This window comes from Brachyhypopomus gauderio, chromosome 21 (assembly GCF_052324685.1).
Source record: "Brachyhypopomus gauderio isolate BG-103 chromosome 21, BGAUD_0.2, whole genome shotgun sequence".
In the NCBI taxonomy this organism is placed as follows: domain Eukaryota; kingdom Metazoa; phylum Chordata; class Actinopteri; order Gymnotiformes; family Hypopomidae; genus Brachyhypopomus; species Brachyhypopomus gauderio.
This window is the reverse complement of record NC_135231.1, coordinates 3,313,335-3,337,554: the sequence shown is the minus strand read 5'-3', so window position 1 is coordinate 3,337,554 and position 24,220 is coordinate 3,313,335. Positions and strand designations below refer to the sequence as shown.

The window sequence follows — 24,220 nt, the reverse complement described above, 5'->3', positions numbered from 1 at the left end:
GTTCCGTTTATGTAAGATTGTACTTTGCCAAGAAACGTCAAACACTGGGATCTGGGGATACATATTTACACTCAAATTCAATTACTTATTAGCCCCGCCCCCACTCGCTGCCCCAAGGCAGTTGTTTAGCATTATTTAGCATGCAGACAGAAGTAGGCGATATCTATTTTTGAATCCTCATTTACCTCATGTATTAACACCACATTTCTAAAGCATACATAACTATAATCACTTAGTATGCATATGGCTTGGGGACCTAAAATAACCGTAAGGGGTGTATGTGCCGTGCTCTCTTGAGAGAATTTTATTGTTCTATTAAATGCATCTTGATCCGATCAGATTCTTTGCATTTGAATCTAATTAACTTTGTTTGTTTCATTAAGCACAATTACATAATCTAGTAGTGTTATGCATTCAAAAGTAATGTATTCATTTCACACAAGTGTATCTTTTAAAACAGACAAGCTTTGGCATATTGTTCAGATCTGAGAAGTCAGTAATAAAAACATGAAAAAGTTAAATGCAATGCCCAATTTAAATGAGATGTTCTAGTAGACACTGTTTATTAAATCTAGAGTAGTAATACCCAACTCTAGTGTTAACCCTCAACTTGCTCCATTTCACTTCCAGAAACTACAGTGACAATAGTTATCAAAAGAACACAACAGAAATATCCCTGCATATCACCCTTCAGTCCCACAGAAATATCAACAAATGTGTGTTTGAATGCTGACATACACATGCATGATCTCGTATGACGCTTGGTCATTTTGTGATTTGCTGTGGGGTGGTGCTCATGCACTATGTACAGTGTAGGAGAACACTGCAGGAGTGTTTGTTTTGAGTTAATGGGATCTGTTATGAATTTTGCCTTTTCACTAGAACAAATCTGACAGCGTTTGGATGTCTTACATGGGTTAAGTGTATGGTAACAGTCATATTTCTAAAATCTAACCGTAATTATGAGAAACCTCAAATCTCATGGTATGCCATGTACATGGTGCATGAGAAGGACTCTAAAGTATTTATGGGGAAATTGGCTTAATTTTTTATTTAAAACACATTATGTTTCTTAAAAGATATTCCATGTGCTTAAATGTATCTAAATATCACACATGATAGTAGCCTATAGGAATCAGTCTACCTATATACCAATATACCAATATAGCTGTCCTAGTTAATGTCAGTGTCTGAGTTATGAATTGTGTGTAATTTGTAACATTACAAGTATAAAACATTTTCTTTGACAGTGTATAATGTATTTTGTCCTAACCTAAATCACTTTGTCTTCTGAAGTGTTTTTTTCTGTTTTAGCCATATACGTTTTGATTAAGCCTAGCATGTTACATGCTATCTCAGATGCTGTGGAAACATTTATTGAGACTCCTTGTGCATGTTAACCAGCCAATGTTGGCTGCTTGAACGCTGCCTGAATCCAAAATGTCAGAACACATCTGGGCACAATTTTTTTTTTTTATCTGCCAACCTGCTAAATTTTTAACTTTCACTGTATTTCAGAGAACATTTTCAGTAACACAGGAAAAGGCTAATTTCACGGTCCGTGACACGATTTTCACGGCTGTGTATTTGGTAGGACCTGCTGTATGAGGGAGCAGACTGAGGAGGCTTAGTCAATTGAAGCCCATTGAAACTGTCTCCATGCACGTGAGAACAGATATTAAGTACTCATTTGGGCTGTGGGAGGGGGCGATGAAAGAGGAGAAGAGCTGGATGTTAAAGAAGGGAAGTTACTGTTTTCTCATGCATTTCAAACAGGTCTTTGTTGTTTCTCATGGCGTATTTGCTACTGCCAGTGGGCTGTCTGAGTGGCCATTTGGTGGCCCAAAAGGTGGCTTAGGCATACTTTTGAAATGTGATCCCAAGTCCAGTGGCGTGTGTGTAGGGAAGCATCTCTATGTGTATTTACAGGCTTTGGATCCACTTTAAACTATCCCCATATCCCTTCATCCTTTCAGCATTGTCTCTTTCAAACTGATGTAAATTATCTAAAAGGGGTGTGTGTGTGTGTGTTCATGTTTAGGTCTGTGTTTTGATTCAATTTGGGTTCTGTGTTGTGTATGTTTTTGTGTCTTTGTGTGTCCGTGTGTGTTCAGTGTTTTTGTGTCCACATGTTCCACCCCCTCCTAACACACAGCCTGTCGGCCTGTTGTTGGTGTGAATATCTTCTCTGTCTCACCCTCTTACTCAGTCACTCCAGTTTACACAACGTCCGAGTGGAAGCTATTAGCCCACCCTCCTGTGGATAACATCACAATCAAAGTCCATAAAACATACGGATAAAGAGAGTAAGAGCAGGAGGTGGAAAGAGGGAGAAAGGGGAAGATACGTAGGGCTGACCTTCATGGAATATTACTGGCTACTTACTTCCTTCTTTTTAAATCAGTTTGCTTGATTAAGGTCTTTCAGTTCCAAGGTACAACTCCAGCTTCCATGTTTAATTATAGTATATATTAATATATATATATATATATATATATATATATATATATATATATACAGTTGTGATCAAATTTATTCAACCCCCACTGAAATAAAGTGTTTTGGCCAGTTTGACATTGATTTTGATCATTTCAGTCATCTTATTTACAATTATATCAAAGAGGCACTTATAAATTAGACAAACATAACATAATATTTATGATGGAATAACCACAAATGTCTTTACTGTGCTCACATCATTATCAGTTTTATTCAACCCCCTAGTGACATTATTTTTTAGTACTTAGTACAACATCCTTTTCCAGTTATGACAGCTTTCAAGCGTGAAGCATAGCTTGACACAAGTGTCTTGCAGCGACCTATGGGTATCTTAGCCCATTCTTCATGGGCAAAAGCCTCCAGTTCAGTCACATTCTTAGGCTTGCGCACTGCAACTGCCTTCTTTAGGTCCCACCAGAGGTTCTCAATTGGATTTAAGTCTGGTGATTGCGATGGCCACTCTAGAATGTTCCAGCCTTTCATGTTCAACCATGCTCTAGTGGACTTGGATGTGTGCTTCGGATCATTGTCCTGTTGGAAGGTCCAACGTCTCCCAAGCCGCAGGTTTGTGACTGACTCCATCACATTTTCCTCCAAGATCTCCTGGTACTGAAGGGAATTCATGGTACCCTGCACACGTTGAAGCTTTCCTGTACCATTAGAAGCAAAACAGCCCCAAAGCATAATTGACCCCCCGCCATGCTTCACAGTAGGCAAGGTGTTCTTTTGTTCATAAGCCTGGTTCTTCCTTCTCCAAACATAGCGCTGGTCCATTGTCCCAAACAGTTCTAATTTAGTTTCATCTGACCACAGTACACTGTTCCAAAACCTTTGTGGCTTGTCCACATGACTTTTGGCATACTGCAGTCGACTTTTCTTGTTCTTTGGAGTCAGCAAGGGGGTGCGTCTGGGCGTTCTGGCATGGAGGTCTTCGTTATGCAGTGCGCGCCTTATTGTCTGAGCTGAAACTTCAGTGCCCACTAGGGTTGCAGCGGTAACCGGTTTCACGGTATACCACGGTATTAAAATGCACGGTTATCATACCGTGTGCGTTTGCTTATTACCGGTAAAAAGCAAGCCAGCGGAGAAACTGACCCGCGCATGCGCAACTCCGCTCCGGTTCAGCTACTCAGCACACAGCAGTGAGAATGGCAGAAAGTGCATCAGACTTAACACATTTTTTAACAAAAAAAAAAAGCTAAACTAAAATCAGTGGCGAAAATGACGTAATCGCGGTGGCTCCGCCCGTGCGCGAGGGTCTCGCGCGCTGTCGATTCGCAGGTCGTGCACCTCTCGAATTTTGTAACTTTGCGCGCGCTGCGCCTCAGCGCAATGAACAAAGTCATGTTTGCAGGATTCATACACGTTTAAAAGGTGGAATTAAAACACTTGTACGTCACTTTAAAGGTCCGTTTCAATATTTCCCAGCACCTTAAACTTAATTAAGTTAAATATTTATACATATACTCGAAATAATTCGCTTTTTCATCACATTATTTAATGGTTGTTTATTTCCAAAACGCCCAATCTTAACGTCTTCACGTTCTCTCATGTTTCGTCCTGGAATTAAAAGAGGCTCGTATTTGTTAACGTAAGACAAAAGAACTGTGCGGAGTCGCGTGCTACGGTCACTAGTGAAAGTATAAACCTAGCGTTTTATGGTCCTTGCTTTCACTGGATGTGAAAGACGCTATTAATTTACATGCGTTCAAATTCTAACGTACCTGTTTTTGATATGTTAAAACCAGACTCGGTGTGAAAACCTTAAAATAGAAATCTCTATTGTGATGATGTCAGAAATAAATCCTCTCTTCCTGCAGTATCTGGTTATATTCCAACTTTGCAGTACAACGGACGTTTACAACAGTTGTTGATCAGACACTGACCCAGGCTGAGTTTATCAGATATTAAATAATTTAAACTTAAATAATTGTACTGAAATCCATGATTTAGGTTTCTCTAATTTTGCAGTATTTATATAAACATGTGTACATCTTATTTTTTTAAAGGACACATTTTGTATACAATAGTTCCAGGTTTCTACAATAAATAGTTAATTGAACAAAAATACTTGTTGTAATTTCTTTAAGGGTCGGTGTATCTTTTAATAATATACAAACTAACTGTGATACCGTGATAACCGTGATACCGCGGTATTTTCTGAGACGGTTATCATACCGTGAAAATCTCATACCGTTGCAACCCTAGTGCCCACATCTGACAGGTCTTTTTTCAGTTCCTTAGCAGTCACGCGGGGATTTTTCTCCACATTACGCTTCAGGTAGCGCACAGCAGTCGCGGTCAGGATCTTCTTTCTGCCACGACCAGGTAACGTTTCCACTGTGCCCTTTAACTTGAACTTGCGAATGATACTTCCGATAGTGTCTCTTGGAATATTTAACAACTTCGCAATCTTTTTATATCCATTGCCATTCTTGTGAAGAGCAATAACCTCTTCTCTTGTCTTCTGGGACCATTCTCTTGCCTTCACCATGCTTGGAAACACACCAGTAGATGTCTAGAAGGAGCTGAGTATCACAGTCCTTTTAAATCTGCCTAATTGGTGCTTATCATGCTTGATTGCTGCTCGTTGACATCCACAGATGTTTTCAATACCTGATGGAAAACACTGGAATGAACCTCTGTTCTTAGGAGTGGTAGTCGTAAAGGGGTTGAATAATTGTGTCAATGAAGAAATCACAAAAAGGCCATTTAATACTTTATGACAAAAAAAATTGATGCTATCTTAGTTGCATTTAGTTCTTTAACAAGTCCTTGTAAGATTTCATTATGAACACAATTACAAATGTGCACTGAATTCCATAAAACCCTTCGCAGCATTGGGGGTTGAATAAATTTGATCACAACTGTATATATAATGAGAGAGAGAGGGAGAGAAGAGAGAGTATCTATATAACTATATAATATATAACTATATAATATATATAACTATATAAAACCATGACAAGAAATCTAATTGCTCAGTCTAAAACAGTGGTAAAAACACACTTTGATTGGAGTCCAGACCCCATAAAAAGCAAGAAACCACACTTACAAGGCAGTAGAAATAAATTACTTTAAATGGTGTTTTGTAGTAAAACCATATAACACTTTAAGTAATATGTTGCAAATGCCAACTTCACTTTCATCTTCACTATAATGGAAGAGCTGAACTAAGACATATTCTATGATTGATGTTGATAGCGAACATATCCAGACAGCGTCAATGTCCTGGTCCCCAGACCATTCTGTTTTCATCATCCGTCCTCCACAGAGAGAAAGACCCAGAAAGAGTAAGAGAGGGAAAGAGAAAGCAGGTTTACGTGTTTGGCTGTGGCGGGAGGTAAAATGGGTGGAGGGGGTGTTTCAATAAACATTTACTTCTGTGTCCCTATGGGCTATGTGATAGATTGATTAAGTGTTAGAAGTGCACAAGAATCAATTCGGTTTCAATCAAAAAACTTCTACAAGTGAGTAGACAGAAAGAAAAAAAGGGCAGAGAACTGTACTCTTAGGGAGTCCGAGAGAAATAGAGCCATATAGAGGAGAGAGGGAAAGGAGGATGGCATCACACTTAAAAGGGCAAGCTAACCGAAATATATGGCATTAATATTTGGTGATTGGCCGTGTGGGGGGAGGAGCTTTCTGACAGTCCATTCAACACAAACATGTTTATTTGTCACTCCTTCTCCACATTTATGCAGCCACAATTCAGCACTTGTAATCATTTTCTATAATATTACAGGAGATATACACTTAGCCCCTGTCTGTTACCTATAGAGAGAGTGGAGAACAGGAGAACACTAGAACTGACATTAATACACAGTGCTGAGTAGATAACACTACTTAGGCATGATTCTCCTCTCTCTTTCAGTCTTGCTGGCACAAGTCAGTGGCCTGGAGCATATAGGCAATAAACAGTCATCCTAACATTGTTAGATTGGGACTTAACAAAAGATTTACACTAACTATTGTTAGTCTTAGAAGAAACAAGATCTGATATGACTCCCTCATTCTTCCCTCATTTCACGTGCCTATTTTTTCTAACTTAGCCTTCTAATTCCATGAGAAAGTGGTCAGTCATCACTGTTCATCTTTCATTGTAGATTTAGATTTCTTTTGGAGCCTTTAAAAAAATTATGTAAAACTTGATTTTGAAATTTAATTAAAATCTATCTAGATCTATATTGCTAGAATTGTCAGGCACTGTAAAACAAGGTGTATTTACAAACTTATGCTGTTGAAAAATGTTTGTGAGCTGCTTCAGGATTGGAAGACTTAAAATGCATCACCTGTGCTACACCTTTTACCTCCTCTCAACCAGAGACATTTAGTGATGAATCAATGAATTGTGTTGCTGTGGGCAGTGTTTTCTGCTCTAGTAAACAGAGGGAACGTAGGCTATTATCAAGTTTGTTAATAGCCAAGAGTTTCACATCAGTATTATCATCTCAACCCAGCTCTTGCTACCACTAAAGGGTGCATTACCAATCCCAAAACCTGGGTGGGGGTGGCGTTGTGTGTAAGAGAAGAGAAAGAATCCAGCCATCACTAAATGACAAACACCATGCTCCCTCTATTACCCACACAAAACCCACAGGCCATCTTTTCTTTTTATCTTCTGTCTTCTATTTGCCAAACTACATCTTATACTTTCTCTCCTTCTCCTTTCAAAATATGTTTAAACTCCACATGAATTTACAGTGTATCCATATTATAATATATGCTATCAATATTACACCTATTTAGTATGAACTACCCTCTTCACTGGGCAGGGATACTCGGTTTTATGGCTGTTAGGCAGGTGTTGTGTTGCATTTTGGTCCACCTGTCTTTTACTGCAGGTTACATACATGCATGGCCTCTCAGGTCTGTTTTGTCTGATTGAACCACTCACCTATGGCTGGTCACTAGCCTTCCATGGATAGAGGGGTGGCTGACATCCCAAGACACATTGAAAGGGCGTGTGACCAGTAGACAAGTGACAAGCTGGGATGAATCTGGCCTTGAGGGTTTAGGAAACCTTCTCTGCTTTCTCCATCTCTGTGTTTTGTCCATCTTTGTGGCATTTAAGGTGAAAGGTTATTGGAGTACAAGTAGCCATGACTGTGCCTGCATTCTGGACTGAGATTGCTAGTTGAAGCCAACAGAACTGGCAAGGACTGATCAGCAAACAGGTTGAAGCAGGTAATGTTGCAGGTCTTACCTTGTGGGATGTGGGATTTCCTCTCTTTTATTAAAAACACAATACTTGTATTAAAAGCACAGTAAAACTAACACGATCAGAGGCAACCCGTATTGTAAGTTTCACGTGCATGGGGGGGCATATCCACCAGCACTAGTCACACCACACACACGTGCCCCCTCCTGAAATCACACCACCCTGGAAACAAAACAACTAAAAGGGTAAAAACAAAACACATGGAGAACAACCAGCATCAAAGACATGGTGGGAGGAAAATGAAAATATGCCCCACTGTGCAAAGAAGCACACAAGTTAATCCACTTCTAATTAAAACCACACTTAAAACATAACAATACATACACAATCATTAAACATTTAGGCAAGTGTTGGGAACAGTTCTTAGCCCTCAGCGGCTTCCCGTATGAGCACAACTATCCGCTGGCTCGCTCCTGAGATCATTAAAACACTTTCTCGTCCCTGTCGGTGGGCTCACACTCGGGGCTTGCACCTCTCCTGCTATTCATCACACATCTTTTAACACTTTACCCATTTTTGAGTCAACTAAAATCAAACAATGCCCAAAAAACTCTCACCGCTGCTTACCAAGTGTTGGTAATTGCTGGTTGCCACCTGCGGAAATATTCACCACCCAGCATGCACCAAAGATGCAGCATTTCTCTATTACTCTAATGCCCAATGCATTTAAATAAATAAAATAAAATTATAAAGGAAAAAAAATAAATGTCCTCCCCTAATGTGAATGGGCATTACTGTTAATTTAGCAATGCAGTGTTGGAAAATGAAATAAGCACTGCTGAAAAGAAGGTGTCACCTGTATTTCATTATCTGGCACGTTATATATAAATTCAGTGTTTTTTGGATATATATATATATATATATATATATATATATATATATATATATATATATATATATATATATATATATATATATATATCTATATATGGATTGGGTTTTGTCACTGAGGATATATATATATATATATATATGTGTGTGTGTGTGTGTGTGTATATATATAGATAGATAGATAGATAGATAGATAGATAGATAGATAGAGATAGAGAGAGAGTGTCACGGTACGGCGGCCCCCTACTGGTCGCCCCCGTCTACAGCAGCAGCTTGTCCTGTGGGTGTGGTGTTGTGTTTGTCCCTCAGGTGGGCGGAGCCCACGATCCGTCTCACCTGAGGGTCGTTTGTTCGTCTATATATGTCTTGTCTTTGTACCAGTTGACCGCTGGTTATTATATCCTTAATTCGGATCAGTTCACGGGTTTTGGTTTGCGCACTTTACATATTAAACCATCCTATTTTCCTGAGACTTGGCGTGATCGCTTCCATTTATTTTCGCTCACCCTACCCGTCACAGAGAGAGTATCTATATACTGTATAACTACTTAAAACCATGACAAGAAATGGTCTAGACCAGTGGTAAAACCACACTTTGATTGGAGTCCAGACCCCATAAAAAGCAAGAAATCACACTGACAAGGCAGTAGAAATAAATTACTTTAAATGGTTTTTTGTAGTAAAACTATATAACACTTTAAGTAATATGTTGCAAATGCCTCTCTGATTTTCACTATAACAGAATAGCTGAACTAAGACATATTCTATGATTTTATGGGCTTATCACTAAGTGTAGGGCAGCTCTGTACTGACTAGACATACCTGCCCACCCGGTAATACCACCACCACCACCACCAAAGGCTCGTCTGGTGACCACAGTGGCTGATGCACAGGTTTCTCCTTGACATCTCCAACATCGTTGGCAGCTTAATTTCTGCTCAGCGTGAATTGACTTTCACCAGTGAACAGCACTGGTCCAGCATAAATGCTCCTTGGCTCCTGTGCCTGGTGGTATGGTAAGGTACCTTTGCCGGTCGTCTAGCACACAGACCCTGATGTTTTGAATGGTCTGACACAATACTTGGGCGCCTCTCACCTCCCTTAAATGTGTCTGGATCCTCAGGGCACTGTTAACAATGAAGCAGTCGTCAGTGTGGGATGTGGCCAAAGGACGTCCACTTCTATGCCTTTCTGTGACTCTTTCAGACTCTCTGGAGCTTTGTTGCTACCTGCTGATGACACTCTGTGCTCGGTAAGCTCAGTGGCCACCTCTGTTTGAGAACATGGTGTACTGTTGATCAACTGTTAGGTGTCGTCTTGGTCTCATGATGTCAACATGTTGGCAGTCATGGCCTGGTGGTTAGGGTACTGGTCTTGTGACCGGAGGGTCGGGGGTTCGATTCCCAGACCTGAGGCTATGACTGAGGTGCCCCTGGGCAAGGCCCTTAACCCTCAATTGCTCACTTGTATAAAAAATGAGATCAAAAATGTAAGTCGCTCTGGATAAGAGCGTCTGCCAAATTCCATAAATGTAAATGTAATCATGTGAACAGCATAATGAGGGGGAAATACCATGTTTAAATACCAATTCTAATTCAACCAGGAAGAAATACATCCTCTATACATTTTCTAAACTAAAATTTTCTTCACTTCACTTAATGTTCTCCTTCTTCACGTTTGCCTTTTTGGCACTTTTCCTCACTTTCTCTTGTATGGCGTTTCTATAAAACCTGTCCAAGGAGGTTTTCTTCTTCGTTCCTTTCTTGAATGCTTCATCCTAGTGGTGGATGGTATATTTTTGCTCACTCATAACTCAGATATTTGGTTGTAACATAAAGCAAAAAAATTGACCAGGCGACAGATCGTATCTCAATAATCTCATTAGCTCAATAAACTCGTTTTATTCTATAGAGGCTCTGTTTTTGTTGGTTTGTTTTGTTTTTAAAAGACCAAAACATATGGTGAAACATGGATTGGAGTGTTTTGTCACTTCTTAAAGATAAACGAGGTATAATGCAAACTGTAGTTGTTGGCCTAAGTCAACAATAAGTACACAAGCTCACTTGAAAGCAAATATTCAAATATTCAAATATTCATTACTTTAAATCAAAATATAAAGAAACAGTTTGGTTGCAATACATGGCAGCCAGTTAGGCAGTCATTGTTGGATTAAAAATAATAATAATAATAATAAAAATAACAGTAAAAATAATAATAATAATAAATATTGATGATGACGATAGTAGTGATGATGGTGATGGTTAATAGTAATAGTGATGATAACCATTGTTGTTGTTATCATGGTTAATGTTGTTATTGTTAGTAGAGTAATTCATATCGATATAACTACCTACATAGTAATGTGAAATGGACATATGTAATATGGAATAAATCTGGGATACTATGTATCTATAATATTTGTATGTGTGATAGTGTTGTGGGTTGTGGATGGCAGCAAAAAGATGGATTCTGATTTGGGATGGACGGGGGGTGGGAATCAATAAGCATGGCTTCATCCCACTCCTTTCCAAGTTGTTGTATGTATGTTGATGTATGCGTAATGTATGCATATGTGTAACTGTAAAAATATGAATATTTATATATAATTGTATATTGGATTGTAATTGTTGGCTTGGCTTGGAATAAATTAAATCAAAATCAAAATCAAATCAAAAACCCCCACCCAGAAGTTCCTTCTAAGACCAAGAATCAGTAGCTAGTTTAGTACCTGAAAATGTCACTGTGATGACAGGCATGCAGTGCAAATAATGGCAGTGATCATCGCAAAAATAATTGCGAAATACGTCCTTCCGCACAGAAGCATTTGGAAAGTTAATGGCACTTATGGTTCTCTGGAAAAACAATCACCTCAAACTTGAGAAACAGTAGATCAGGGGTGCTCATTACGTCGATCGCGATCGACCGGTCGATCTGCACTGACGGTTGTATTTTGATTGACATTCACGGTAGCCAATCTGCAATCCACTCAACAAATTACGTTCGCCACCCCACCCCCCCACCCCCGCTCAACAAATTACGTTCGCCACCCCCCCCCCCCCTTCCCCGCTCAACAAATTACGTTCGCCGCCACCCCGGTAGATCTTTCTGACTTGGTCATCTTATAAGTAGCTCGCAAGCTGAAAACTGTGGGCACCCCTGCAGTAGATTATGCTGCCCATCTGCATAGTCGAACCACTGGCTCTGACCCCTCCATTCATGGACAACACTTGAACAAACCAAATCGCAGGCACTTGCCATTACATTCCCAACTGGGAAATGGCAAGCGAAGTTCAAACTAAAGCAATGACACATACTGCTGAAATGTCGGGTGACATGTTTTCCATCATGGCTGAAAAATGGGCACTAAATTGTACAATCATGGCATGTGTGCATGGCAAGACTGGCAATATGGTCTGAGCCAATAGTTCCTTCAAGGGGAGTCAAATCCTTGTTTTCCACCTTCACTACTGCTGGCCGTGATTGATAGTTTGAAGCTAGGAAGCATAACTCATGTAATGGCCTCAGCTAGTCACTGTGTTGTGTAGTTTTCACGAGCTCTGAAATATAAGCAACAGCTTCAGCACTCGCCTGGTCACAAACAGTTCAACAGAGCCATGTAAGGGTGATCTCATCATGACATTTGTGCAGCTGAGTGCAAAGTTGGTTGATATCTACCGTCTTGTCAGACTTTCTGTTGCACACACCCTCAAATATACTGATGTTACCTGGACCATCATGGAGGAGCTAAAACATGTCTTAGACTCGCTAAAATGTGTTACCACAGCACAGTGTGGAGAATCCGTAGTATCTATGTCAATGTCTCACCTGGTCACACCAATTCTATTCTCAAGACACCTCAAAGGAGAGTCATCCAAAGCATCTCAGTTTAATCACACCATGACAGCATTATTGAAGACGCCTGGTGGTGTTGACAGTGCTCACTAGTTTCTAGTCTTCGCATTGTTTATTGACGCAAGACCACCTGAGGTCTACAGAGAATCTTTAATCAACTTTTAAACATGTTCAAGTCATCACCGTTGCCAGTGTGACAAGAACCATGCATCTGAACAACACAAACAACAGACATGACTCAAGAAGAACTTCTCAAGTACTGAGTGGAGATCTGCAGCTTGTGTAGAGTCTACCTGTTTATTTCTCGGCCAGTCGTAGTCTTTTGTTTATGTGGCAGTTTGCATATCTGTGCAATTTGACCCTTGTTATAATTTATCACCATCAAACACTGCTTGATATTCAGGACTCTGTTGTTGACTTGTGCAATTAAAATTTGGATGGATTGAGATTTCTCTGCTATGGCCGGCGGACCGCAGGTACTGTAGAAAACATGGAGGTATTTGGAGAAGTATTAGGAGAAAGAAGGTAATCTGACTGGTGTCCTAATGTTCCTTGGGAGACGAATGCTTTGTTTAACACCACTCTCCAGTATACTCTCCCAGGCATTCATTCATCTCTTCATCAACTTCAGCTAAGATTGCAAATTCTCAGCAGAGCGGTTAAAACCCCCAATTTATAACCACAGGAATGGCAGCCATAAGTGTACTACAACCATGATGGCCATGATAATAATTTATCTTGTTACTTCTTTGTGACTGAGACTTGGCTATCAGAACTCTGTCATATTCATTTTACATTTTTTAGTAGTGATTTTTTTCTAGATGTTTTCAGCCTTCCTATTGTACAGACTATAGACTGGTAATGGGGGATTTTAATATTCATCTGTGTTGTCTGCTGAAACCAAAGGATGCTGAATTTTAGGGTTCACACACATAGTGTGGGAAACCTATTGTAATTGCTGGAATTTTTCTTCTTTTTTTTTCTTCTTCTTATTATTTTTCTCCGGATAAAACGCATACTGCAGCCTAGACCGTAAGGCCCAGGGAGACCAAACTTGGCAGAATGGTGTAGTCTGTTTGCGGGACCGTGCTAAAGTACAGACACCCAAATTGGCCTGATGGTGGCGCTATAGCGCAGCATTTTGCGTTTGGGTTCATATCTCCCACCCCGTAGGTCCTAGACACAAAATTCCACTTCAGGTGCATTCCTTGGCTCCAGACAAACAAAAAAGCCTCAAGAACCATTAAGCTCCGCCTACTTAGATTTTTTGCTAATTTGCATAATATGCAAAACCTACTTTTTTATACTAGTCCCTGGTTTTTCATATTAATTGATTCTTTTAACCTAACTCAGTTTGTATCTGGTCCTACCCACATGTGTGGCCATACTCTGGACTTAGTAATGTCATTTGAATTTCCAGTTTGTAACTGTAAATTGTAAAATAGTAGAGGTGTCAATTCCAGGTTCAGAGATTAAAAGTCCTCACCAGGATTCTGCTCAAGCTTGCTAGATTTTCTAATTAGCAATCCAGGTAAAATTAGTGGAATCAACACAATCCAGGAAGCCTGAGCAAAATCCTGGTGAGGACTTTTAATCTCTGAACCTGGAATTGACACCTCTACTATTTTACAATATTCTCTTAATTCTAGTTTTGCCCATTGTATTAACTCCATGGTTTATCTATGGTTAAATTATTCTCTGATGCACACATTGATCTTTCTCTATTAAAAATTTCTGACATCCAGTTATTGTCTATGGATATAGACAATTTAGTAACTCTTAAATTCATCTTGTAGAAATATCCTGGACTGTATAGCTCCTTTAAGACTGAGGAAGCAGGGGGTAAGATTCAACCTTAAATCACTATTCAAATGTATTCAATTAGCAAGTAGAAGAACATCCTGGCCATTTATGAAACCAGAGATTGCTTTATTAAGGATATGTAATGAGTTAAAGCAGCAAGAGCTACATTCGTGTCTAATATCAGCAAGAACTTTCATAATCACAAGATCCTATTTTATGCCATTAGATTTTGTAACTCGGATGAAATCTTCAACTTATTGATATGGTTCTTATATATCTCTTAAAAGATGTATGACTATTATAAATAGTGTTGCTACTGGTACTGTTCCATCCTCTTTTCAACAATTCTACTAATAAACAACAATTCTAATCTTGACAAATCAATCTTAAACATATCATGGGAGAGGAATAAGGCACGATGCTGAGGTGAATAGCCAAAGACATAAACAACTTTCTTACAATAAAGGTGAACTGTGCGAGTAGTGCTTAGCGAACATGAAACACATAATGACTCACACGAAGTGGACTCACAAAAACGAGCATGGGACAACACTACCACACACAATATATACACAATACATAACGAGCTCCATGTGTAACACATTAGACTAGGGATGCATAAATACCATTTTTTTCCAACCGAGTACGAGTACGAGTACGTGTATTTTTGTACTTGCCGATACCGATACCGATACTTACATAGAATTAAGCAGTCAGGAGCATTATGTAATAGTTATTAATGTAAAATAGTGCAATGAAATCAATACAAAACCAACATAAAACAGTGCATGGCCTATAATTTATTTGAACATGAACATTTTTACCTAAACAATCACTAATCACCATGTCAACACAAAACTAATTTTTCAGTATTTTTACATTTTCTCTCGTCTAGCTAGCGTTTGCTGCAGTGTTGGTTGATGCCGTGTTCTGTTAGCAGTGAACTCATGCTGAGGATCAATGACAATGATAACTAAAATAATTTATTATAAATAAATATAATATATAAATATTATTTATTATAAATAATATATATTTTTGTTTGTTCTTAATTATTAGGCCTGTGTAACTTCAATGTGTTCCACAAAGGCACTAACTGATGAGACTGTCAGCCAATACGTGTAGCTACAACTTGACGCCAACTGAAACTATTTGTAGCAAACTTTAGTTCAACTTAATCATATATTACTAGTGTGTACACTCACAGAGTTTAAACTGGTTTTTAGTATTGCACTGCATGATTTTTTATGTTTTACACTTACTTATATTAGTAGCACCGCGGAGCCACCGCGATTACATCATTTTCGGCGCGCGGACCCTTGCGCCGGTCGTGACGCGTCAAACCTTGCTCAGGGATTACGTCACACGCAGCGCAGTGCCGTAGTGCCTGTATATTTACATTTTAATGGTCCAATGAAGGTAATTTAAAAACCAGGACATTTCCTCACTTAAAAAACCAGGGACAGGACGTGAAATACGTACATGTTGAGTTGTCTGCTCATTAGCATAATGTGGTTTACGTCCACTGGAAACAAGGTATCGGATGTTGGTATCGGAGCCTCATTTGCGATTACGAGTACGGGTAAATGGACATGGTATCGGGCAAATACCCGATACCAGTATCGGTACTCATGCATCTCTACATTAGACTAACAAGATGTGTGAACATGTACACAAACAACCATCCCCACTGGAAGTACATATATAGATATATATATTTTACATGCAACATTTTAGAGAAAGTAGTCTATGTCTCAATACCTGTCACGTTGAGGTCCCCGGCCCCTCCCTTTGGGCGTGTGTTTACGTCCTGTGATAATCCGTCTCACCTGTGGCTCGTCTTGTCATCACTTGGGGTTTATGTGGTTTGTCGGTCGCGCAGTGTCCTGTGCTCGTCGTTGTTTGAGTCTTGCTTGTTTGTGTGATAGACTTTGAGTGTCAATGTGTTTTATGTGCGCTGTCTGCGCAATACAAGAATAAATGTAACGTTCTGGAAGAGGATTCTGTCTCGTCTGTTGCCTTCGCCAGCACGTTACAATACCTGGATGTCCTCTTATTTCAAAGATCGCACTAGATCCGTATGGAGCTTTTTCAGTATCACCAGAATCTGTACCTGAAACCATTATTTCTTGGAAAAAAGTGAAATTCAGTCAGGTGTCCAAAAATTCAAGTTAAATTCAGGTTCAGGTCAAAATTCAGGTTCGGGTTGGGAAAGCATCCGGGGTACTTAGGAAGAGCAAACAAACTCAGAGCTAATCGAACTCCGTCTGGCCATTCACAAAACATCTCAGAGGCTCTGTTCTAAAGCCCCACACTCTTTTTTCTATTTGTGCTCTCTCTGGGCTTTATTTAAATAAACATAGTAAATATAGTATTTCTTATGCTATGTTATGCAGACAACACTCAGTTGTACCAGTTTAGAAATAAATGTAACATAACATTTAAGACAATCTGTTATCAATGTATTTTAAACATGACTAGTCAGGTAAAATTTCATAGGCCATTACAGATAATTTTAATAAAGCACTTAATACTTTATTTTTTACTTTGTTTAGAAAGCAAGGTCAGAGAGATGGCTCCTTCAGCAAAAGAGGAAACATTATTGCTGTCTTGCTGCCTCAGTAGAGCTTGGATAGTGCTTCCGTGCTTTTGATTTTTGAGTTCAGTTTGAGATCTTTTTATTCACTCCAATATAGTAAGAACACCATGGAACATCTCATCTCTCAGCAGTGGTGCTATTCCACTCCATACAGTAGGTCTACAGGGAGTCATATGTGTCACTCCTAACTGTATCAGTGGATATTAAGGGCCTCTCAGGTGTCGTATGAACAGTGCTCTGGCTGTGTGTGTTGACAGATTTAGCTTCTGCTTGGATCCCCAATAGGATTCCTGTGGGTAGTTGTACAGCCTAATTTGACAACATTTTGGTAGAAATGATGCAGACCTTTCAGCAAACTATTCAGTCTCTGAATTGGAATCGATAATTCTTGGTCTGAAACACATGAGTATCATCTTGAATGCAATTCAGCTCTAGGCCTGTTTCTGTCGCATGTCATATTTACGTCGCTGAGTGTCTATAATGGCATAAATGTCTCAGTAAAACTTGATACAAAGTCATTTAGCAATCTAGCTAGCTAACTGATTACTTAGTGCAGAATATCCAACATGGGCAAAATAACCCAGTAATTTAAACAAAACTTCTGTACACCTAGCTATTGTGACTATTAGAATTGTGGTATTTGCTAGCAACGTTGACTACATCTAGTCAAATGTTGAACTACATAGATGTTAACTACATGTTGTTAAGACAAAGATGGTGTATATTATGCCAACTATTTCTTCTCAGTTATTAAAAAATAACTATCTTTCAATAATAATGGCTAGCTATTGTTCTAGGTAGGTTATATAGCGAAATTAGTGCCATGTATGCCATTAATGCTCATTAATGTTAGGTGAGAGAAAGCTCCAGAAGATTTGGGTGGAGGATATGTGCAGTAGTGGCAGAGTGGACATTTATTACTCCACAAATGAGATGCTTGATCAGTTATTTTGCCAGAGTTTAACATTTTGAACAAATTAATGAGTAACCAGTATAAATAAGTTATTTTAAGTTATTTAAGAACAAATGTAAGTGTAATTGGTCTGCAGGCCATAAACCCCAGCTCCGCCATTCTTTTGCATAAGCTGTGGTGCAGTCTTTTTTGTAGTAGCTAAGGTAACACAGATAAAGCCCATATGGGGACCACTGACATGGTGGCTGGGTTAATGGGTTAATGGTCGAGTGGAAAGTACTGAACATCAGGAGACTGTTTGGTTTCTGTTTTCTCTTACTGATATGAGAGGATTGTTTTAACATGGCTCCCTCTGTGTTGTACAATTATTTCTAGGTAACCAACATTAGATTAGCAGGATACTGTAGCCTCAAACAACTTCTAAAACAGCAATGTTTGTAATTCCAATGAAAAGTACATCAAACCCAGAAATGTCAGGGTTACATTTAAATCCATATCAAATCAAAAATTTGTACAGGTCAAAAATAGGGCACTTGTTTGACATAAACACATCAGTAGCGAACTGTGACCTTTAAACCTGGGCCCGCTACCCCCCCCCCCCCCCCCCCCCCCCCCCGAAATTTTTTTTCCTTTCTTAATAAACTGCAATAAAGAAAAACTGAGACGACAGTACAGCTTTAAAAACGCAATAAACAATAATATCTGTACTAGATAACGTCTTAAGCAAAATAAGTTTCCAAACAAAATAAGGTTCACAGCTCCGTGGTTCTCGGAAGCGGAATATGTAAACAACGCGCACGAGGACGTCAAAGGGATGAATCGAAACTAGCTAGCGGTGGTGCTAACGACAGCTAGCGTCGCCACAGCGGGCGGAAATTATCATACAGTTAAGCCCGCCCACTAAGAGAGAAGATATGATTGGTCAATTTTGCTGTCATTTGAAACTGGTATTGCGCTGAATTATAACTTCCAGGCCCTCTGTAAACGAACAGCGGGCATCACAGTCCTGATAGGGGGAGACACAGGCTCACAGGCTTCCACTTAACCCCTCACCTTCCAACACAGATTGAATAGACACGGGTGAATATTTTATTTGCTTATATTTTTGTAATTGTTTAGATGTCGAATGTCAAACTGTAAGTAGATAAAATAAAATTGGATAATTATATATATAATGCTTTAAGAATATTTTAGGCCCTCTGAGAGGGCGTAGAGGGCCCTGACGGTTCCCCACTGAAACACATTAATATAGAAAAAAGGGCTGTACAGTAAAGTAATATATCTGATTCCAACCATTTATCCTGGATTTCAAAGAAAACTGAGAGAGGCGAGATTTATTAAAGGCAAATTTAGTATCTTGGTCATTAGAACGGTTCAGGGTTATATAACCAGCACGCATATATGCAGAAGACATGACGAACAGCAACACACAAAACACGGCAGAGGCTAAAGCAAATCAAATAGAGCCTCACAACAACGGGCCATATATATAACGGGCTGACGATAATGAGGCTTAAACAAAACACAACAGGCTGGAACCATCAAACAGAGGCTAAAGCACTCCAGTTTGAATACAAACAAATGGAGGCTACATACAATGACCGGCAGGACACAAGGGAAAGACATCGGGTTTAAGTACACTTACTAATGTGGGAACAAAGGAAGAGGTGAGAAAAATAATGAGGGGGCTGTGACTGCAAACCAAAACACAAAAGCATATGGTTTAAGAAAACACGGAAGCGATTGACCGATAGGGCGGGGCAAATCATTATATTAAACTGAATTCTTTTGTTTAAGTAATGTAGCATGAGTAAGCCCGTCTTCAAGATGTTAAGAAATTAATCCATGCTTTAGTTTTTTTCTTGAAAAGAACAAGCCTGAACTTGTACAATGTTAATAAATTGACAGTTTTATGGAAAAGTGTTGTCTGCTCTTAAAAATATACCAGGCACCAGTAAAAACTGTGTTAGGAGCAGGGGGTGAGAGTGAGGGTGTGTGTGTGTGTGTGTGTGGGGGGGGGGGGGGTATTTGCACACGTCGGACACTATGTGCCATCAGATAAATGTATTCCACAGCAGGCCACATCCTCAACCAGCAAGTTGACATGTTTCCATTTATTATTTCTTGACGGAAATAGTCATATATTGGTGAATTGCTTGTAAGCCCTGGTAACATTATTCTAATATGTTGATCTAAATATCAAATGCTGAATGAATATGGTGATATTAATGTTCATGTTTTGTTTAGTTAGCACAAACACAAAACACTAAAGGTTGCATTTAACTACCGTAGCGGTATCTATACTGTAATTATTAATTATTAAGATTGGTTTAAACATACTGCTCCATTTCAAATGGTAAAAAGACTGTGTATATGCACAGGCCTTATTTATAGTTAATGACTTATTTATTTATGGTTTATATTTTTTTGGCTGTCTGCTGATGTAAGGTCCTGCGCAACACTAGCTTCTTTAAACATGCTTATTTACTACAGCACAGAGATGCCATGAAAGCAGAGGTAAAACCAACAGTTCAGTCTCCCAGTGGAGAATAAAGTGACTGGTAAAGATTTGGTGTCACGTTGAGGACCCCGGCCCCTCCCTTTTGGGCGTGTGTTAACGTTGTCCACGTGCTTTGTCTGCGTCAGTGGTTATCCGTGGTTGGGGTTATGTCGTGTGATTAATAAGTCTCACCTGTGAATCGTCTCGTAATCACGTGGGGCTAATGTGGTTTGTCTATTTAATGTGCGCTCGCGCAGTGTCCTGTGCTCATCGTTGTCTAAGTCTGCACATTGTGTGCCGTGTATATGTTACTCGTGCGCTTATTGCGCAATACCTGTGCGAATAATAAAAGTGAGTGTGCGTAAATCTTTGGACTCGTGTCTCGTCCGTCTCTCCGACGCCCACATCACATTTGGTGGGTACCAAAGCCGCACACAAATCCTACAGGATGCTTTTATATTGCACATGCATATAAAATTTACAGATAACTATTATAAAAAAAGGAAAAATGAAGTAAATTGTTGTACCATATTTTATTGAATGATAAATAAATGGTGGAACAAATGGCACTCTATAACTAATACACTTACAAAACCATAATGTAGCTGTCATTATCTTAGACAGATGTTGTTACCTTTCACTATTCAATAATAATTACTTTTTAATTTGATCCATGTGGTCCACTTTGAGGGAAAAATGCATTACAGTCAACAATGGACCACATTCTAAGCATTACAAGTAAATTAAGCAGACCCCATTTTTTACAGTGCAGTTCAAAAGTAATTAGACAGTAAGTGACATTTGTTTTGTTTGCTTGCTTGTTTGATTATATTCTTGTATTTTGGATTTTAAATGGAATATTTGTCAGCTTTAGTTATGTGTACATATGGAGGGAATTGTGTAGTGTTTTAAATTACTCCCAGTAATGCACATTACTCCCATTTTAGGGGACACAAACTAAATAAACAACTGTCAGCTGAGATGTTTTTAGTTAGAAGTTATATCATTATTTCAAGAGAGCTTGAGTTGACTCTAGATTGTATTTGCACCTGTAGTCTGCTGATGGTGTTTACACGAGAGCTTAAAACATGCCAGTGCCAATAAGGCAGGCTGCCATGAGACTGAAAAATCAAAAGTGATCATTGAGTGTAGAAAAAAGGAGCAGCATGTGGTGGTCCTAAGTATAAACCCACCGGTGTGGTCCATAGTGAACATCACTGCTCAGGTCCAACTCTCTGAGAACCTGGATGCATTAGAGGCCTGGATTACCAGGGAAGATCCTCAGCACCTGGTGATATCTGCAGCAACCCACATCTCTGGCTGCCATTCATCTGAGAAAGAGGCACAAATTCAGATTCAGACTGAATGTCCTGCCTTCATTTTGCCCAGTTATGTATAGTTTCTAGCATTTTGGATGATTGCATAGGGTAAGGGCTGTAGAGTATACAATCTTTACATGTAAATACACAAATAAATATCATTACAATTAAGCTACATAGGTACCCACATTGCCTTTGTGCCAAAGCCTTTGTGCCAAAGCCATTGTATTTGTGCCATGTGCTTTGATACAGAACCAGAGTCTGTCACTTTCTAGTCATTTATGAACTACACAGTGTAATTCACATGTAAATATGTTCAATACATGATCATAATGATCATGTTATTATTGTTGTTGTTAGTCAGCCTTTATCTAAAGAAGGTGAGAAAAATGGGCGACTCGTTTTAATGAGTAATTAAAATGATTAAATGTGTGCAAATGTGTATACATATGAACTTCCATCAAACATATTTCGGATTTCATATCCAAACCCAATATGGCTTGTGCTTTATTCCTTAATAGCATATGGCTTATGTTTGAGCCTTTGCTAGCATTAGCTGACGTTTGTTACATTAGACTGAGCACTGCATATGGAGGAGGCATATGGTTAAGGCCTCCCTCGCACACTCGTGAAATCCACATTTACAGACGTGTGAATGCGTGGGTGCCAGTCAGCCTTCCGCTGTTATGTATGCATGCGCATGAAAATCTGTGTTCACCCAGGCGCTGCGACTACACTATCATTTCAGCATAAAGAAAGCTTTATTGGCAAGATGTTTGAGCTGCACCATTTCCAGAGCAGCCACTGTAAAGTCGCTCTCCCCTCTCCTTCTGTAAAATGTGTAATTTTAAACAGATGGACCGTCTCTCTCTTCCTTTCCTCTCTTGGCTTTCGTCCCCATCAGTACTGGGGTTCATACACTAATGGGTCAGCTTGCTGAACACTGACTAAAGGAGCACTGAGCACTGTATGGTAAGCACTTCACATTTTAGTTTCTGTGTCACACTTTGCTGCTTTGTTGCTCATCATGAAGCTGGGCACCTGGTCTGTCCGATTACAGAAAAAGTGCAGAAACACACGCCAGCCCTTGCCACTAGAGGGTGGCATAGAGCTCCCACTTAGTTGAGCAGCTAATATCACTTATGTCTGGTAGTACGTAAACGTTTCGTTCACCTCAGTGCTTAAAGTTGACTTGCCATATGCATAGACTTGTTGACCAAGCTGCTAAGTTGGCGTTACCTCGGGAGTTTCCGAGTTTTCTTGGCTTTGTAAGAATATCTAGCTGGGGAAAAATCCCTTTCTCCTCTTTCTCAGCCTTTGGCGAACACTGTCCTCTGGCTTTGTCGTGAGAGACTGAGCTGTGGATTACTGCGTAGATCTTGGTCCCTTAGCCTGCCCGTCAGGGTTCATGCTGCCTGTAGGGCATTCCTCATGTTTCCAATGCTTTACATTCTTTTCAGTTTTAGTTCCCCCTTTGAGGTTCTGACAGCTTGTTACTGTCTTTTGAGCTTCTCTTCTGGTCCATGGTTTTATTTTGAACCTTGGTTGGCTGTGCACTTGGGTCTCCCGGCCTTCCTTGCTGCCCTCATCAGTGGCCCATGCCGTGTGTACTGAACATGCTGTGTGTGCTGAACATGCCGTGTGTACTGAACATCCCATGTGTGGTCTCTAGTGTCGTTTGGTCTGTGTTCAACCCACATTCATAATGATCCCCACGTTACATGTTAAGCAAATCTTCTATTGACCACAGACTAATAACATCATAGTATTATTTGATTAAAGATGAATAAAATAATCTGTTTACCAAGCTAAGCAAAGCTTTAAGGAATTTTCAATATAGAATTCCAATTCTGTAATTCAGGTAAGCAGCCTATCTGTTGTATTCTGGTCCCTGACACAGTCCCCTCACTGACATTGATTTAGTCTGCTGTCCCTTTTCACCCCCTGTCTTCTTCTTGTCCTCAGAATCCACTCAGACAGAACAGAGTATTCGATCTCAGATTAGGAGGGATTTGGTCTCTGTGTGTGTATTTGTTGAAATGCAGATAACATTTGTTTTTTTTCTGCACCGCAGCTTATGGCTATAAGACTAATACATAGTCCCTTAAAGTGCATTTTCACTGAGGATAATGTAAAAATGGCTTGAGACAGAGGGACAATGGATAAACATTGTAAACAGCTTACATATACTGTATATAAAGAATATATATATGTGTGTGTGTGTGTGTGTGTGTGTGTGTGTGTGTGTGTGTGTGTGTGTGTGTGTGTGTGTGTGTGTGTGTGAGTGTGAGATCAGGGTCATTTGGATGTTTTTGGTTGTCATTATAATTTAAAAAGAGAAAACACAGTGGTTGGACAATAAATGGCTTCACCCAACCACTAACCATGAGTGGAAAGAATGTTTGTGTGTTATCATTAATATTCTACAGGTGTTTGATCCATGAATCGACCAGTACATTTCCTGGTTCAATAAGAATTGGTCCTCCCCATCATGCTGACCACGAGAGAAACGACACTTAACAATTGATACCTCGCCATTGCGAGGCTTCAAACAGCATGTTCAAACAGAAGTGGTCACTGAGCTTGGAGTGTCACAGAGTGTCATCAGCAGGTTGTAGCAAAGATAAAAGACTGAAAGAGTCACAGAAAGGCATAGAAGTGGACGTCCTTTGGCCATATCCCA

The 24,220-nt window shown here is 39.6% G+C and overlaps 1 pseudogene across 1 annotated transcript in view; it reads left to right on the top strand.

Annotated features, from left to right (window-relative positions):
• LOC143485278 (sterile alpha motif domain-containing protein 10-like) overlaps window positions 1–24,220 on the top strand; it is a 61,863-nt pseudogene that overhangs the window by 1,193 nt on the left and 36,450 nt on the right. The gene's annotated exons all lie outside the window — the stretch shown is intronic.